This window comes from Stomoxys calcitrans, chromosome 1 (assembly GCF_963082655.1).
Source record: "Stomoxys calcitrans chromosome 1, idStoCalc2.1, whole genome shotgun sequence".
NCBI lineage: Eukaryota > Metazoa > Arthropoda > Insecta > Diptera > Muscidae > Stomoxys > Stomoxys calcitrans.
This window is the reverse complement of record NC_081552.1, coordinates 37,480,264-37,498,101: the sequence shown is the minus strand read 5'-3', so window position 1 is coordinate 37,498,101 and position 17,838 is coordinate 37,480,264. Positions and strand designations below refer to the sequence as shown.

Sequence of the window (17,838 nt, the reverse complement as noted above, 5' to 3'; positions counted from 1 at the left end):
AATTGCGCCCTTTGGGGGCTCAAGAAGAACAATAGAGAGATCGATTTATATGGGAGCTGTATCGGGCTATAGATAGATTCAGACCATAATAAACACGTATGATGATAGTCATGAGAGATTCCGTCGTACAAAATTTCAAGCAAATCGGATAATAATTGCGACCTCTACAGGCTCAAGAAGTCAAGATCCCAGATCGGTTTATATGGCAGCTATATCAGGTTATGAACCGATTTGAACCTTATTTGACACAGTTGTTGAAAGTAAAAATAAAATACGTCATGCAAAATTTCAGCCAAATCGGATAGGAATTGCGCCCTCTAGAAGCTCAAGAAGTCAAATCCCCAGATCTGTTTATATGACAGCTATATCAGGTTATGGACCGATTTCAACCATACTTGGCACAGTTGTTGGAACTGATACCAAAACACTACGTGCAAAATTTCATTCTGATCGGATAAGAATTGCACACGCTAGAGGCTCAAGAAGTCAAGACCCAAGATCGGTTTATATGGCAGCTATATCAGGTTATGGACCGATTTGAACCATACTTGGCACAGTTGTTGGATATCATAACAAAACACGTCGTGCAAAATTTCATTCTGATCGGGTAAGAATTGCGCACGCTAGAGGCTCAAGAAGTCAAGACCCAAGATCGGTTTATATGGCAGCTATATTAGGTTATGGACCGATTTGAACCATACTTGGCACAGTTGTTGGATATCATAGCAAAACACGTCGTGCAAATTTTCATTTCAATCGGATAAGAATTGCGCACTCTAGAGGCTCAAGAAGTCAAGACCCAGGATCGGTTTATATGGCAGCTATATCAAAACATGGACCGATATGGCCCATTTACAATACCAACCGACCTACACTAATAAGAAGTATTTGTGCAAAATTTCAAGCGGCTAGCTTTACTCCTTCGGAAGTTAGCGTGCTTTCGACAGACAGACGGACGGACGGACGGACGGACGGACAGACGGACGGACATGGCTAGATCGACATAAAATGTCGCGACGATCAAGAATATATATACTTTATGGGGTCTCAGACGAATATTGCGAGTAGTTACAAACAGAATGACGAAATTAGTATACCCCCCATCTTATGGTGGAGGGTATAAAAAGAATCTGTGAAAAGTTTCAGTTCAATATCTCTACTTTCAAAGACTGTATAGACATGGATCGACTTAGATTTTTGCCACGATCAAGAATATATTGTATATAGGGTCGGAAACGGATATTTCGATGTGTTGAAAACGGAATGACAAAATGAATATATCCCCATCCATGGGTGGTGGGTATAGAAATATATATTCTATGGAGTTGCCTTGTATCGATTTGGTTCAAATCGTTTCATAAATTGGTATGGCACCGATTATACTTCTTGAGCCTATAGAGAGCGCAATTCTTATCCGATTTGGCTGAAATTTTGTACAACGTCATTGCTTATGACCTTCAATATGCGTGCCGAATATGGTCCGAATGCCCTGATAGAGCTCCCATGTAAACCGATCTCCCGATTTGACTTCTTGAGCCCCTGGAAGTCACAATTTTTGTCCGATGATGAGGCTATAAAATCGCACTTGGTTCAGTTTTTTGCAGATAAAGGCCAGAAGTTCTATGAGCGTGGTATACTAAATTTGCCAGGAAGATGGCAAAAGGTAATCGAACAAAATGGCAATTATATATTTGATTAAAGTTCATTGTAAGTTTTATTAAAAATGCATTTACTTTCTTTTAAAAAATCCGCAATTACTTTTTGGGCAACCAATAGTACGCATTCACTTGTTTCCTTTCTTTTTGCCAACGCAAGATGTTTGTTTATTTGTTCGGCTTGTTATTTCCCCGTTTAGGATTTTGGTTTTTTGCTTAGGGCTTGCTACACGTTTTGGTTTTTCATAAAATTTTAATATGATCTCCTACAAAAATGTTTAATTTATGAGTTTTTGACAACAGGGAAATTTATTATATGTCCCTCTTTCTTCGAGCCTTATTTGTCTTTTAAGGAAAAAAAATTGCAACACCCATAAGGCCTTAGGATAAGAAGAGAAGTAATGAATATGTATGGAGTCGTTGACGTTGGCTTGCAAAAAGACCACCTAAAATTGCAAGCAAAAATCGAAATTAAATTGATGGAGGCAGGCTTTGAGCTGCATGTGGACAAGCCTCATGAAAATGTACAGCTTGTTAGGTATCATCATGGTCGTCATTGATTCTGGATGATTTCAGAGAAATCAAACTTCACAACAGAGAAATGTGTGGCCCATACACCAATCGAAAGACTCCAAAACTAACTAAACCCCTAAAAAAACTCAGAGACACCCAAAAAAAAAAAAAACAAAAAAAACAACAGCAACATTCATTTATGTATTCATTACCCGAGCAAAAGGGAGTCGGGTTAGAGAGAAAGGAGCTTTAGGAAAAGGGGAGGGAGGGGGGGAGACCGCCACAAAACAAAAACAAACAGAAATTAATTATGTTTCGATACGAACACATTGAGCGCAGATATTTCAGCGGCAGCAACAACAACAGACATTAAACATCGAAACGAATGTTGTTGAATGTGCAGAAGTAACTATTTGATGTAGTTGTAGAATGATGTTGTTGTTGGGGCTGTTCTATGCCTCTGCTGTGTTTTCGTGTTCTTTGATTTTCCCTGTGCTTGAAATCTTGAAACGCTGTCACTGACGCTGTCGACGATGAATATGTATGTTCAAGTATTTAAAGATACATTCTCCCAAAACGCATCAATGTAATTGGTCTATCAATGTATGGGTAAATCATTCCACTCGATAAGGCAATGCATCCCAAAGAAAGGCCTATGCTTGAAATGATGAAGGAATTCAAAAATTCTTAAGGAAAAAGTCGGCTACAAATATATTACAGAGGCTCTGAGTAAAACTCTTCTTTTACATTCTCTCCGATCCTGTTCATTTTCGTAACAGATATTTGGAGTCCTAATAGAAGTCACTGTTCCAAATTTCGCCGAAGTCGGGTTATAAATGCGCCTATGCGACCCAAAATAGGCAGTTCGGTCTATATGACAGCTATATCCAAATATGTTCCGATCTAGGCGATTTGTTTTGTTCGAATATAGGCGTGCCTAATAAAACTCTCTATACCAAAATTTCAGCGAATTCGGGTAATAAATAAGCCTGTTATAGTCGAAAGACCCTAAATCGGCAGATCGCTCTATATGGCAGCTATATGTAAATATGGTCTGCTATACACCATATTCGGGTCGGATGTGGAGGCCCCTAGTGCAAATCACTGTTTCAAATGTCAGCAAACTCGGAGAATAAATACGCCTTTTATGGACTTGGGACGCTAAAGCTGAAGATCGGTCTCTATGGCAGCTATATGTAAATATAGCCCAATCTGGACCATATGCGGGACAGATGTTGGAAGTCGTAATACAACTCACTTTTGCATATGTCAGCGAAGTCGGGAAATAATAATAAGCCTGTGATAAGCCTAAGACCCAAAATCGGCAGATCGGTCTATATGGCAGCTATATCCTCCACCATAAGATGGGGGGTATACTAATTTCGTCATTCTGATTGTAACTACTCGAAATATTCGTCTGAGACCCTATAAAGTATATATATTCTTGATGGTCGTGAAATTTTATGTCGATCTAGCCATGTCCGTCCGTCCGTCTGTCGAAAGCACGCTAACTTCCGAAGGAGTAAAGCTAGCCGCTTGAAATTTTGCACAAATATTTCTTATTAGTGTAGGTCGGTTGGTATTGTAAATGGGCCATATCGGCCCATGTTTTGATATAGCTGCCATATAAACCGATATTGGGTCTTGAATTCTTGAGCCTCTAGAGTGCGCAATTCTTATCCGATTTGACTTTAATTTTGCACATAGTGTTTTGATATCATTTTCAACAACTGTGCCAAGTATGGTTTAAATCGGTCCTTAACCTGATATAGCTGTCATATAAACCGATCTGGGGTCTTGACTTCTTGAGCCTCTAGAGGGCGCAATTCTTATCCAATTTGAATGAATTTTGGCACGTAGTATTTTGTTATGATATCCAACAACTGTGCCAAATATGGTTCAAATCGGTACATAACCTAATATAGCTGTCATATAAACCGATCTTTGGTCTTTACTTCTTGAGCCTCTAGAGGGCGCAATTCTTATCCAATTTGAATGAATTTTGGCACGTAGTATATTGTTATGATATCCAACAACTGTGCCAAGTATGGTTCAAATCGGTCCATAACCTGATATAGCTGCCATATAAACCGATCTTGGGTCTTGACTTCTTGGGCCTCTAGAGTGTGCAATTCTTATCCGATTGGAATGAAATTTTGCATGACGTGTTTCGTTATTATATCCAACAATTGTGCCAAGTATGGTTTAAATCGGTCCTTAACCTGATATAGCTGTCATATAAACCGATCTGGGATCTTGACTTCTTGAGCCTCTAGAGAGCGCAATTCTTATCCAATTTGAATGAAATTTTGCACGACGTGTTTCGTTATGATATCCAACAACTGTGCCAAATATGGTTCAAATCGGTTCATAACCTGATATAGCTGTCATATAAACCGATCTTTGGTCTTGACTTCTTGAGCCTCTAGAGAGCGCAATTCTTATCCAATTTGAATGAATTTTGGCACGTAGTATTTTGTTATGATATCCAACAACTGTCCCAAGTATGGTTCAAATCGGTCCATAACCTGATATAGCTGTCATATAAACCGATCTGGGGTCTTGACTTCTTGAGCCTCTAGAGTGCGCAGTTCCTATCCGATTGGAATGAAATTTTGCACGACGTGTTTTGTTATGATATCCAACAACTGTGCCAAATATGGTTCAAATCGGTTCATAACCTGATATAGCTGTCATATAAACAGATCTGGGGACTTGACTTCTTGAGCTTCTAAAGGGCGCAATTCCTATCCGATTTGGCTGAAATTTCGCAAGACGTTTTTTTTTTGTTACTTTCAACAACTATGTCAAATAAAGTACAAGTCGGTTCATAACCTGATATAGCTGCCATATAAACCGATCTGGGATCTTGACTTCTTGAGCCTCTAGAGGTCGCAATTATTATCCGATTTGACTGAAATTTTGTACGACGGATTCTCTCATGACCATTAACATACGTGTTTATTATGGTCTGAATCGGTGTATAGCCCGATACAGCTGCCATATAAATCGATCTCTCTATTTTACTTCTTGAGCCCACAAAGGGCGCAATTCTTATTCGAATTGGCTGACATTTTACACAGGTCTCCAACATAAATATAATTTAATTGTGGTCCAAACCGGACCATATCTTAATATCGCTCTAATAGCAGAGCAAATCTTTTCTTATATCCTTTTTTTTTTCCTAAGAAGAGATGCCGGGAAAAGAACTCGACAAATGCGATCCATGGCGGAGGGTATATAAGATTCGGCCCGGCCGAACTTAGCACGCTTTTACTTGTTGGTTCAGATATCGGCGGGCCTTATAAAACTCACTTAACCTGCGTATATAGGAAATATGAGTCTGAGCAAAATTTCAACTCCATATCTCAATTATTAAATAATGTAGCGTGATTACAACTGACGGACACGCGGACATCGTTAAATCGTCTTAGAATTTTACAACGATCCGATATTCACATACTTTGTAGGGTCTGAAATGGATATGTCGATATGTTACAAACGGAATGTGTAAATTCATATACCCCCTGTCCCATGGTGGTGGGTGTAAAGAAAATGTTGAAGATCGAACCACAAACGAAGATTTGGCAGCCCCAACAAATATTCGAAATACCGAGGTGACCAACTTTTGGGGCCTGCCAAAAGGCGCCCGATCAACCTAACACAAAATTTCAAACAGCTATCTCTACCCGTTCTCACACGTCATATTTTGTACTAGTTTTTTTTCGGTTCTATCCCACTGTGCGCTGTGTCTATAACCTCTCTAAGTGCTCCTAGTATTACATTTCCTGGTCGAAATCCTTACTGTCTTTTGAAGAGAATTCTCTTCTCTGTTGGTTAAGAGGACAAGTTTTTTACCAGTTTTCTCCAAACACCCTTTTAAAGGGTGATTTTTTAGAGCTATAGAAAAGTTTTCCAAAAAAATAAAAAACCTATAAAATTCCGAAAAATTAATGAAATCTTTTTTTGAATCGCTAGTACGGTCCATATAATTTAATGTTTTGGAAAATTATGTCATGCAAATGTTAACCGTGACTGCGGCTCCAACTTTGGCATACTTTTTCCAACATTTCGTCCTGTATCTTACGAATAAATTCGTAAATAGTCTAACGACGTTAATTCACATGATCTAGGCAGCCAATTGACCAGTCCCAAATGTGAAATAAAATGTTCCCCGAACTCGCCTCTCAATTTGTCCATTGTTACGCGTGCTGTGTGACATGTGGCACCGTCTTGCTGAAACCACATGTCATGCAAGTTGGATATCACAGTCACAGTTACGTTACGATACGCATCATCTTTGAAGAAGTACAGTCCAATGATGCCACCAGCCCATAAACCGCATCAAACTGTGACTTTTTCCGGATGCATTGGTAACTCTTGCAATGCTTCTGGCAGATCTTTACTCCGAAAACGACAATTCTGCTTATTTACATACCCATTGAGCCAAAAATGAGCTTCGAAATTGAATGGAAAATGGGCTCTTAACAGAGCAGGCAATAATTTGCAAGCGTTGTTCGTTTGTAAGACGATTCATGTTTAAATTATAGACCGAACTGAAGGTGTTTGACTGTGCAAAAAAACAAGAGACGTGCGTTAGCTGTTTTAACCAGTGTTGCCAAAAAGAGAATAGCTAAAAAATCACCCTTTACACGTCTCATAAGAGCAGATATTTAATAAAGTTACGAGTCCCATTGTTGTATTAGCTAAGAACCTTAGTGAATGCCTCAGTCACTCTGCAACACCAACTGTCTTACAGATTGCCCCCCCCCCCCCCCCCCTGAATTATGTGATTAGAGTTGAGTTCTACAATTTAATTAATTTTTTTTCTGCTCTGTTTGCATTCATACGCTGCTAATGCTGCTGTTGCCGGCTGGTTGGCTGCTGAGCCGCTTGACTAACCCTGCCTGCAGATGCTCAGCATCGATTGAGGCTGCTGCTGCCTACCTAGTAAAGCAAAAGTTGATATTCCAAATGCTAGAACGAGTAAAGTATATTGAAAGGAAGTTGTTCTTAGTCATAGACTCAGTGTCGTTGAAATGCTTTCCATATTTCGTGGGGATACATGGGGACGATTTGAAGCTGAAGTTACAGATTTTTGTCTCTAAGCAAAGGCGATACAAACTTTTTTTGTTCATTACTAATATTTATGAAATGTTAAGTCAAGTTGAGTGTAAACGCACTGAAATGAATGAAAGGCACACTAAGTGTCACTAAGCTAGAGTGGGTGGATGGGTTTCTATGTTTGGCAGGGTGTTCCTCCAGTTCAACAACAGCTGTCTTTGGCTTTTGCCAATGTCAGTGTAGAAAACGTAAACATTAGTTATAGAGGTTAAAAGCTATAACCAAGAAAGCAAAAATAATGAAAACATGCAGTGTGGTAGGTAGCTTGGTTCGTAGGCAAGTAGGTGTTGTCTAAATTCAGACTTGCCAAACGAGGCGGGTGGATTGAAAATCGAAATGCTACAATCGTTTAACACGCTTTCTTAAGTGCTTCTAGATTTATGCCTGCAAAAAGACAACATCCACTGAGCGGTATGTTCATTTTCTTTTTGATTTGTCGTATTTCATGTGCGCTTTACATGCCGGGAAATGCATACTGAATGCCAAGATAAAAGGCGCATTTTAAATTGTCTTAATAGCTGCCTACTAGTTAAGTCTGTTTTGTATGTCTCATTCCATGTTAGACTAATTAACAATAAAGTGTAGAAAATGTATGGGTAAATGAATAAAATGAGGCGACAAACGAAAAATTCTAAAAAAAAATTTATCATCATATCAGGAAGTTATCAAATAGGGATATTAAAAATGATTCAAGTTAAGAAATTAATGAAAGGGTTAACATAACTACCAGTTAATTAACTTCCTTTATTCCTTTTAATCCAGCAGGCGGAAGTACACGAAAGTTAACTATTGGGTTGCCCAAAAAGTAATTGCGGATTTTTACAAAAGAAAGTAAATGCATTTTTAATAAAGCTTAGAATGAACTTTAATCAAATATACTTTTTTATACCCACCATCGAAGGATGGGGGTATATTCATTTTGTCATTCCGTTTGCAACACATCGAAATATCCATTTCCGACCCTATAAAGTATATATATTCTTGATCAGCGTAAAAATCTAAGACGATCTAGACATGTCCTTCCGTCTGTCCGTCTGTCTGTTGAAATCACGCTACAGTCTTTAAAAATTGAGATATTGAGCTGAAATTTTGCACAGATTCTTTTTTTTCTCCATAAGCAGGTTAAGTTCGAAAATGGGCTATATCGGACTATATCTTGATATAGCCCCCATATAGACCGATCCTCAGATTTAGGGTCTTAGGCCCATAAAAGCCACATTTATTATCCGATTTGGATGAAATTTGGCACAGTGAGTTGTGTTAGGCCCTTCAACATCCTTCGTCAATTTGGCTCAGATCGGTCCAAATTTGGATATAGCTGCCATATAGACCGATCCTCAGATTTAGGGTCTTAGGCACATAAAAACCAACTTTTATATCCGATTTGGATGAAATTTGGCACAGTGAGTTGTGTTAGGCCCTTCAACATTTTTCGTCAATTTGGCTTAGATCGGTCCAGATTTGGATATAGCTGCCATATAGACCGATCCTCAGATTTAGGGTCTTAGGCCCATAAAAGCCACATTTATTATCCGATTTGGATGAAATTTGGCACAGTGAGTTGTGTTAGGCCCTTCAATATTCTTCGTTAATTTGGCCCAGGTCGGTCCAAATTTGGATATAGGTGCCATATAGACCGATCCTCAGATTTAGGGTCTTAGGCCCATAAAAGCCACATTTTATATCCGATTTGGATGAAATTTGGCACAGTGAGTTGTGTTAGGCCCTTCAACATTCTTCGTTAATTTGGCCCAGATCGGTCCAAATTTGGATATAGCTGCCATATAGACCGATCCTCAGATTTAGGGTCTTAGGCCCATAAAAGCCACATTTTATATCCGATTTGGATGAAATTTGGCACAGTGAGTTGTGTTAGGCCCTTCAACATTCTTCGTTAATTTGGCCCAGATCGGTCCAAATTTGGATATAGCTGCCATATAGACCGATCCTCAGATTTAGGGTCTTAGGCCCATAAAAGCCACATTTTATATCCGATTTGGATGAAATTTGGCACAGTGAGTTGTGTTAGGCCCTTCAATATTCTTCGTTAATTTGGCCCAGGTCGGTCCAAATTTGGATATAGCTGCAATATAGACCGATCCTCCGATTTAGGGTCTTAGGCCCATAAAAGCCACATTTATTATCCGATTTTGCTGAAATTTGCGACAGTGAGTTGCGTTGGGCTCTTCGATGTCCTTCGTCAATTTGGCTCAGATCGGTCCAAATTTGGATATAGCTGCCATATAGACCGATCCTCAGATTTAGGGTCTTAGGCCCATAAAAACCAACTTTTATATCCGATTTGGATGAAATTTGGCACAGTGAGTTGTGTTAGGCCCTTCAACATTCTTCGTTAATTTGGCCCAGATCGGTCCAAATTTGGATATAGCTGCCATATAGACCGATCCTCAGATTTAGGGTCTTAGGCCCATAAAAGCCACATTTATTATCCGATTTGGATGAAATTTGGCACAGTGAGTTGTGTTAGGCCCTTCAATATTCTTCGTTAATTTGGCCCAGGTCGGTCCAAATTTGGATATAGCTGCCATATAGACCGATCCTCAGATTTAGGGTCTTAGGCCCATAAAAGCCACATTTTATATCCGATTTGGATGAAATTTGCAACAGTGAGTTGCGTTGGGCTCCTCGACATCCTTCGTCAATTTGGCTCAGATCGGTCCAAATTTGGATATAGCTGCCATATAGACCGATCCTCAGATTTAGGGTCTTAGGCCCATAAAAGCCACATTTATTATCCGATTTGGATGAAATTTGGCACAGTGAGTTGTGTTAGGCCCTTCAATATTCTTCGTTAATTTGGCCCAGGTCGGTCCAAATTTGCATATAGCTGCCATATAGACCGATCCTCAGATTTAGGGTCTTAGGCCCATAAAAGCCACATTTTATATCCGATTTGGATGAAATTTGGCACAGTGAGTTGTGTTAGGCCCTTCAACATTCTTCGTTAATTTGGCCAAGATCGGTCCAAATTTGGATATAGCTGCCATATAGACCGATCCTCAGATTTAGGGTCTTAGGCCCATAAAAACCAACTTTTATATCCGATTTGGATGAAATTTGGCACAGTGAGTTGTGTTAGGCCCTTCAATATTCTTCGTTAATTTGGCCCAGATCGGTCCAAATTTGGATATAACTGCCATATAGACCGATCCTCAGATTTAGGGTCTTAGGCCCATAAAAGCCACATTTTATATCCGATTTGGATGAAATTTGCAACAGTGAGTTGCGTTGGGCCCTTCAACATTCTTCGTTAATTTGGCCCAGATCGGTCCAAATTTGGATATAGCTGCCATATAGACCGATCCTCCGATTTATGGTCTTAGGCCCATAAAAGCCACATTTATTATCCGATTTTGCTGAAATTTGGGACAGTGATTTGCCTTAGCCCCTTCGACATCTTTCTTCTATTTGGTCCTGATCGGTTCAGATTTGGATATAGCTGCCATATAGACCGATCTCTCGATTTATGGTTTTGGGCCCATAAAAATCGCATTTATAGTCCGATGTCGCCGAAATTTGGGACAATGACTTATGTTGGGCCCTTCGATATTTGTCTTCAATTTGGCTCAGATCGGTCCAGATTTGGATATAGCTGCCATATAGACCGATCTCTCGGTTGAACAATGACATGTACTTATAAGCATTTGGTCTAAATCGGATGATATCTATAGAGCTGCTATGGGGCATAAGGTATGCATTTTTCACTGGATTTTGACGAAATGTGGTTCACATATATACCCGAGGTGGTGGGTATCCAAAGTTCGGCCCGGCCGAACTTAACGCCTTCTTACTTGTTTACACTTTTTTTCTAAAGCAAGCTAAAAGTAACAGCTGATAACTGACAGAAGAAAGAATGCAATTACAGAGTCACAAGCTGTGAAAACATTTGTCAACGCCGACTATATGAAAAATCCGCAATTACTTTTTGGGCAACCCAATACTTAAAGTTCAATCCTAAGAGAAAATATAGGGAAAAAGAGACTTAAACAAGTAAAAACGAGTTAAGTCCGGCCTGGCCGAATTTTATATACCCTGCAAAGTTTTTTGAGTGACTTCTTTAAATTTTTAGGAGATAATTTGGAATAGCTATAAAAATTGGCAAATTTTGCAGAAAGCAATGCAATTTTTCCATTGCTAGGGGGGCTTAAACTTTTCAGAGGGGGTGCTTAGCCCAGAGACCTCTCTAGGCTTATGACTCTTTATGACTATTAGTCATAAAGTCATAAAAAATTTAACGTTTAAAATTTCAGCCAAATCTTTGCGCCCCCTAGAGGCTCAAGAAGTCAAATCGGGCGGTTTAAATGCGAGCTATATCAGGTCACAAACGATGCGGATTGTGCCTTCCTCAGGGAAGATGCTCTTGCCCTTCTTACACTCAAAGACTGCTCGTGACCTTACACTCCTGGTTGTTATTGACCTGATGGCCAGTTTACTGTCCGTAAAGATGTTCACAACCAAAGCCTGCGTGGTCCCAAAAGGTTTCGAGTTAACCAAGTTTATTGACGGCAGTCCTCTGGTCTTCACAGCCAAATTGTCTGCTGTTTCATTACTCCTTACTCCGCTATGGCCCGACAGCCAAACGATGCGGATTGTGCCATCCTCAAAGAAGGTTTTAATCTCCGCCGCTGGCAGCAATGCCACGCCCTAGACCTCAAGTATCGTCTTAGGTATCCGATCAGGAACCTCTTCCAGGTTTCCTAAAGTCGCCTCGATTATACCGCTATGGTATGACCTGCTACTATCCTTTTTCTATTTTCCCATCGCCTCGAATCTCACAGCTGCGGTGGCTACCTCACACTTTATCTATATGTCTATAGGTCAAATATCTAGAATAGTCTCCAAGATATAAACACGCATTCATCCTATTGCATTATATCTCTACTTTATCAACATCGGTTAAGCTACCGAGAAGCCTTATATAGGTTTTAGATTCAAATTTCAGAGAAAATGAGGCTTTTAGGGCCGTGAGTCCCCTAATTGGCAGATCGAATCAGACGGCAGCTATATCGAAATCAGGACTATAATCGGTTCGAATATCGGTTGGTCTAGCGCAACTCACTGTTTCGAATTTCAGCCAAATCGGGTACTAAATGCGTGCTTAAGACCCTAAATCTGTTAATCGGTTCGGATATTAGTTGCCACAATCCAACTCACTGGACCAAATTTCATCGATATCGGGTTATAAATGAGACTTTTATTGGCTTAAGACCCTGAAGTCGAAGATCGGTCTATATGGCAAATATGGTCTGATATCGACCATACTCCGTTTGGACATCGGGTCCTTTTCTGCAAATCCCTGTTCCGAATTTCTAATCAATGTTCTAATCAATCTTCCGAATACAGTTTTTGAATAATGTCTTCCACGTTGGGCGCCACTGAAAACAACAATTTGCATCACTACTTGTAAGAATTATCAAAATTAAAATAAAAGAAATTAGTCAACTTGTTACTATTTGGTATTAAGTTTGAATATTTCCCTTTTCCCTTGACGTTGGGCGCTAGTTTTCTATTTTGTTTTCATTCGCCTGTAATACTATCCTTTAAGTACATTTTTTATCCGCATATTTTCATAGAGCATAAAATATGAACCACAATTGAACTTTGAAGCCTAGCGCTATAAGAAAATTCAAAAATATGTTACTAATATGTTTGACTTGCAAGTTGGGCGCCAAGTGCAATGTTTTCGGAAAGGCATTAAATTTAATAATACAGTATTATATATGTCATTAGATCTTGGTGTATTTCTAATAACTACAAGAATTAGATTTTATTATATTACTTTTGGAAGATACACGTTTACACGTTGGGCGCCAGTTTGGGAAATAAGTTGACTATGAGCAAGTTCACATCTAAAGCAAATTTAAAATCATACTTAAGAAGGCTGTAATCTGTGTGTAAGTAAAACATTTTATCAAAGCTTATATTTTGAATTGTCTACCACGTTGGGCGCCACTGTATCTAAAAAAGCGCCTTTTAAAAATTTGAAAAATTGAACTTTTTTATCGTAATGACTGAATTTGGATGATCTTTAGCTCTCATATTGACATTGAGTATAAAAATACTGAATTAAAGGGGATGCTTATTTCCAATGCGCCAGGGTCACTTGGGCGTCAAGTGAAATGGAAATGTTTTCTTAATACTTTTATATACCGTTATAATGTACTAAATATTGTTACATGGAGTATCTTGTCAATGCATTTTGTAATAGCACTTTTAAAATTTTCACTTTACACGTTGGGCGCCAGTTTATGAAATAAGTTTATAATTAGTTAAAGTCATAATAAAATTAACTGTCAGGTTTATTAGAATTTATTTGTATGCAAAATACTTCATAAAATCTTGTATTTTAAACTGTCTTCCGCGTTGGGCGCCACTTTATATTATAAAACTTTTGGGGTAACAAATTGTAGGATTTATTTAAAAGCAAAGTATTTTTTTTTTTGTAGCATAATAATGATGCGTGCAAAATTAAAATAAACTAAACAATTTGACGACAATTTGTTACCACATAGCTCATTGGAAAATTTGTTTGCAATATGCTAGGGTGCCAACTTGGGCACCAAGTGAAATGGGTTTTTCAAAACTTTCAGTTTGATAATACTGTATATATGCCGGTGTAAATCTTAATTCTTACAAAGAGAATCTTATGCATACATATTATTACAGCACTTTTAAAAATTAACCGTTTACACGTTGGGCGCCAGTTTAATAACAGTAATAAGCCAGATCACTATTAGCCAGATCACAGCAAAAGCGAAGCAATATTTATTTGTATGAAAAACACTGTACAATAGTCTGTATTGGAATTCATCCACGTTGGGCGCCACTTTATTTTATAAGTCCTTTGGGATCACAGATTGTAAGAAATATTTTAAGTAGTGGTGCACAAAATAAAAAATTTCTTTACGCTAGCGTTGATGCTCAATTCACACAAGTTTTTATTTTCTTGGCTTCAGTTTTTGTTGGGATAGCAATGAAATTATCTGTCGGGGGTCTTTAAATTTGTGTGTATGCAAAACATCGTATGAAAGCTTGTATTATAAATTGCCTACCGCGTTGGGCGCCATCTTATTTTATAAAAATTATACATCAAAATTAAATTTTATATAATTAATTTAAAAAAAAAACACAGAAAACACATTCTGATCGATAATATTGGGCTTATTAGGTTCCCTGATGGTATTGATCAACTTTTGTTAACATTTGTATTCCAGTATGTGTTTTACATGTATGATCCTATCATTGTATCTTACTAATCTTAGAGGTTTAACGAAACCAATGCGTCGTCTTCATAATATACTACAAAGATAGTTTGTTTACAAACAAATCATTGACTTTTGCAATATAGCAGTTCACAGCCGTTCCTAATTTGTTTATTCCCAGACCTAAGGATGAATGGCCTTAAGAGATTTTCATAACACTATCTTTAAGAACAGTTTTCTCTGGTTTCTTCATAATAGTTTTTTTTTCTTCATATTATTAAAGAAGACAATATTGTTTGTCTTTATTCTTGTTAAATCTTCGCTTAATTACTTGCTTTATTTACTTTGTCATTATTTCAGTACACTTTATTAATTAAATGTTGGAGCGGTACAAAAAAAAAACCCAAGTGTGCGTGCAGTATGTCTCTGGTCGGCTTTTAAATATTTGTTCTTTATAGTTTTTTTTTTCATTAATGTTAATTAAATTTCTTTGCTTTCAACCGTCGTCTCGTCTATATACATTTTGAGTTTGTTGTTTAATGGCAAATATTTGTTAAATGAGTGATTTTCTTGTTATTCAAATATTAATGAGGTTTTTTTTTGTATCTATTTTTATCATTTCAGGTCTATATACTTTTTAACGGATTGAAGTTGCTGCGACAGTATAGGAGAACAAATTAGAAGCACTTCTCTGGAGGAAGTGTTAATTAATAGCAGAAGTCCAAAAAAAGCCATAAAAAATGGAAAAAATGGTAAGTGAAACAAACAAATTTTATTGACAAAGAAAAATAATATAAAACACAGTTGCAATTTGAGGCCTCGTAATAAAAAAAAAGGGAAAATGTGTTTAATTTGCAGGGGCAACAAGTTGGGCGCCAAATGAAATACGTTTTTAAAGACCTTTGGTAGGTTATTGCTATACAAAATCATTTAGATCTCATTATATTGTAAATAATTCAATGGAGAAATATTAAAAAATATATCACTTTTTAAAGTTTACACGTTGGGCGCCAGTTTAGGGAGTAATATGAATATTAGCCTAATTTGCCTTTAGTATGGCAATGCTATGAAAAATCGTTTAGATCTCATTGTGATATATGTACTTCATTACGTAGGCAATGTTTCGGAAACAGTTCAACACAGCATTTTTGTAGTTAACACTTTGGGCGCCAGTTTTAAAAATAGTTTGTCTATTAGCAAGATCAAAACGAAAGCGAAGATAAAGCCAAATAGTGGTTAATAGATAATAAAGGATACGGCAAATTTGTTAAAAAAAAAAATAAATTGAAAAAGCTTCCATGTTGGGCGCCACCTTTTTTTAAATTAAACAATTTGTCTCTCAACTCAAAAGCATTGTATAAGTAAGGAAAAAATAAATAATTTTCGATTTGGTATTAAAATGTATAAAATTTTAGTAATTTTTGTTTTGCCCTAACGTTGGGCGCCATATTTCTACCATCATCATCTCAGTTTCAAAAATTCCCCAAATATAGATGTATATTTTTTTAGGCTATGGAATTTCAAAGCTTTTTACTTAAACAAATAAAGAAATATGTTTCTATAGTTTTGCGGGGGTGCCAAGTTGGGCACCAAGTAAAATGTTTTCTTTAAGATTTTTCTGTCTTTTCATCACGCTTATTCATCATTTATTGGTTAGAAAATATTATGTGATGTCTTATATTTAAAAAATTGGTTTCCTCGTTGGGCGCCATTTTTGCCATAAAACCTTAAAGATCACAAGTTGAAGAAATTAATCAATATGCAAATACATAATGTATCAGGCTTTAAGCGCTACTTAAACAATTTGAATAATTTTCTTTTTTCCTTTTTTCGTTGGGCGCCACTTTTCTTTTTTTTTCTCCAAGCTTTGAGAATATTTCCTTGAAATGAAAGATTTTTTCCCCTTCTTATTTGATAAATCCTAAAATTAAGAAGTCTATTCCAAACTACCAAATTGTATGAAAACAATGTCGGGCGCCAAATGAAATGTTTTCCAAAAGACTTTATGTTTGATTGTTCTATATGAAATCTATTATATTTCTATGTACTCTAAATAGTGACATTAAGAATCTTAAAATTTTAATACAATATAGCATTTTTGATAGTTTACACGTTGGGCGCCAGTTTAAGAAATGATTCGATTTCTAGCATGGGTGCCAATGACATCGGATTTCTGTCTTTTCATCACGCTTATTCATCACTTATTATTGGTTAGAAAATATTATGTGATGTCTTATATTTAAAAAATTGGTTTCCTCGTTGGGCGCCATTTTTGCCATAAAACCTTAACGATCACAAGTTGAAGAAATTAATCAAAATGCAAATACATAATGTATCAGGCTTTAAGCGCTACTTAAACAATTTGAATAATTTTCCTTTCACGTTGGGCGCCACTTTTCTTTTTTTTTTCTCCAAGCTTTGAGAATGTTTCCTTGAAATGAAAAATTTTTTACCCTTCTTATTTGATAAATCCTAAAATTAAGAAGTCTATTCCAAACTACCAAATTGTATGGAAACAATGTCGGGCGCCAAATGAAATGCTTTCCAAAAGACTTTGTTTGATTGTTCTATATGAAATCTATTATATTTCTATATACACTAAATAGTTACATCAAGAATCTTAAAATTTTAATACAATATAGCATTTTTGATAGTTTACACGTTGGGCGCCAGTTTAAGAAATAATTCGATTTCTAGCATGGGTGCCAATGACATCGGATTTCTGTCTTTTCATCACGCTTATTCATCATTTATTGGTTAGAAAATATTATGTAATGTCTTATATTTAAAAAATTGGTTTCCTCGTTGGGCGCCATTTTTGCCATAAAACCTTAATGATCACAAGTTTAAGAAATTAATCAAAACGCAAATATATAATGTATCAGGCTTTAAGCGCTACTTAAACAATTTGAATAATTTTCCTTTTTTCGTTGGGCGCCACTTTTCTTTTTTTTTTCTCCAAGCTTTGAGAATATTTCCTTGAAATGAAAGATTTTTTACCCTTCTTATTTGATAAATCCTAAAATTAAGAAATACAGTTCCATTTCGAAGTCTAGTCCGAACTACCAAATTGTATGGAAACAATGTCGGGCGCCAAATGAAATGTTTTCCAAAAGACTTTATGTTTGATTGTTCTATATTAAATCTATTATATTTCTATGTACTCTAAATAGTGACATTAAGAATCTTAAAATTTTAATTTAATATAGCATTTTTGATAGTTTACACGTTGGGCGCCAGTTTAAGAAATAATTCGATTTCTAGCATGGTTGCCAATGGCATCGGATTTCTGTCGTTTCATTAAGCTTATTCATCATTTATTG

General features: G+C 36.9%; 1 protein-coding gene across 1 annotated transcript in view; it reads left to right on the top strand.

The window, feature by feature from the left end:
* LOC106094496 (frizzled-2) overlaps positions 1–17,838 on the top strand; it is an 870,788-nt gene that overhangs the window by 751,531 nt on the left and 101,419 nt on the right. Inside the window, exon 8 of the mRNA XM_059361204.1 lies at positions 15,140–15,267. The gene's annotated coding sequence lies outside the window, so the exon portion shown is untranslated. The remainder of the gene's footprint in view (positions 1–15,139; positions 15,268–17,838) is intronic.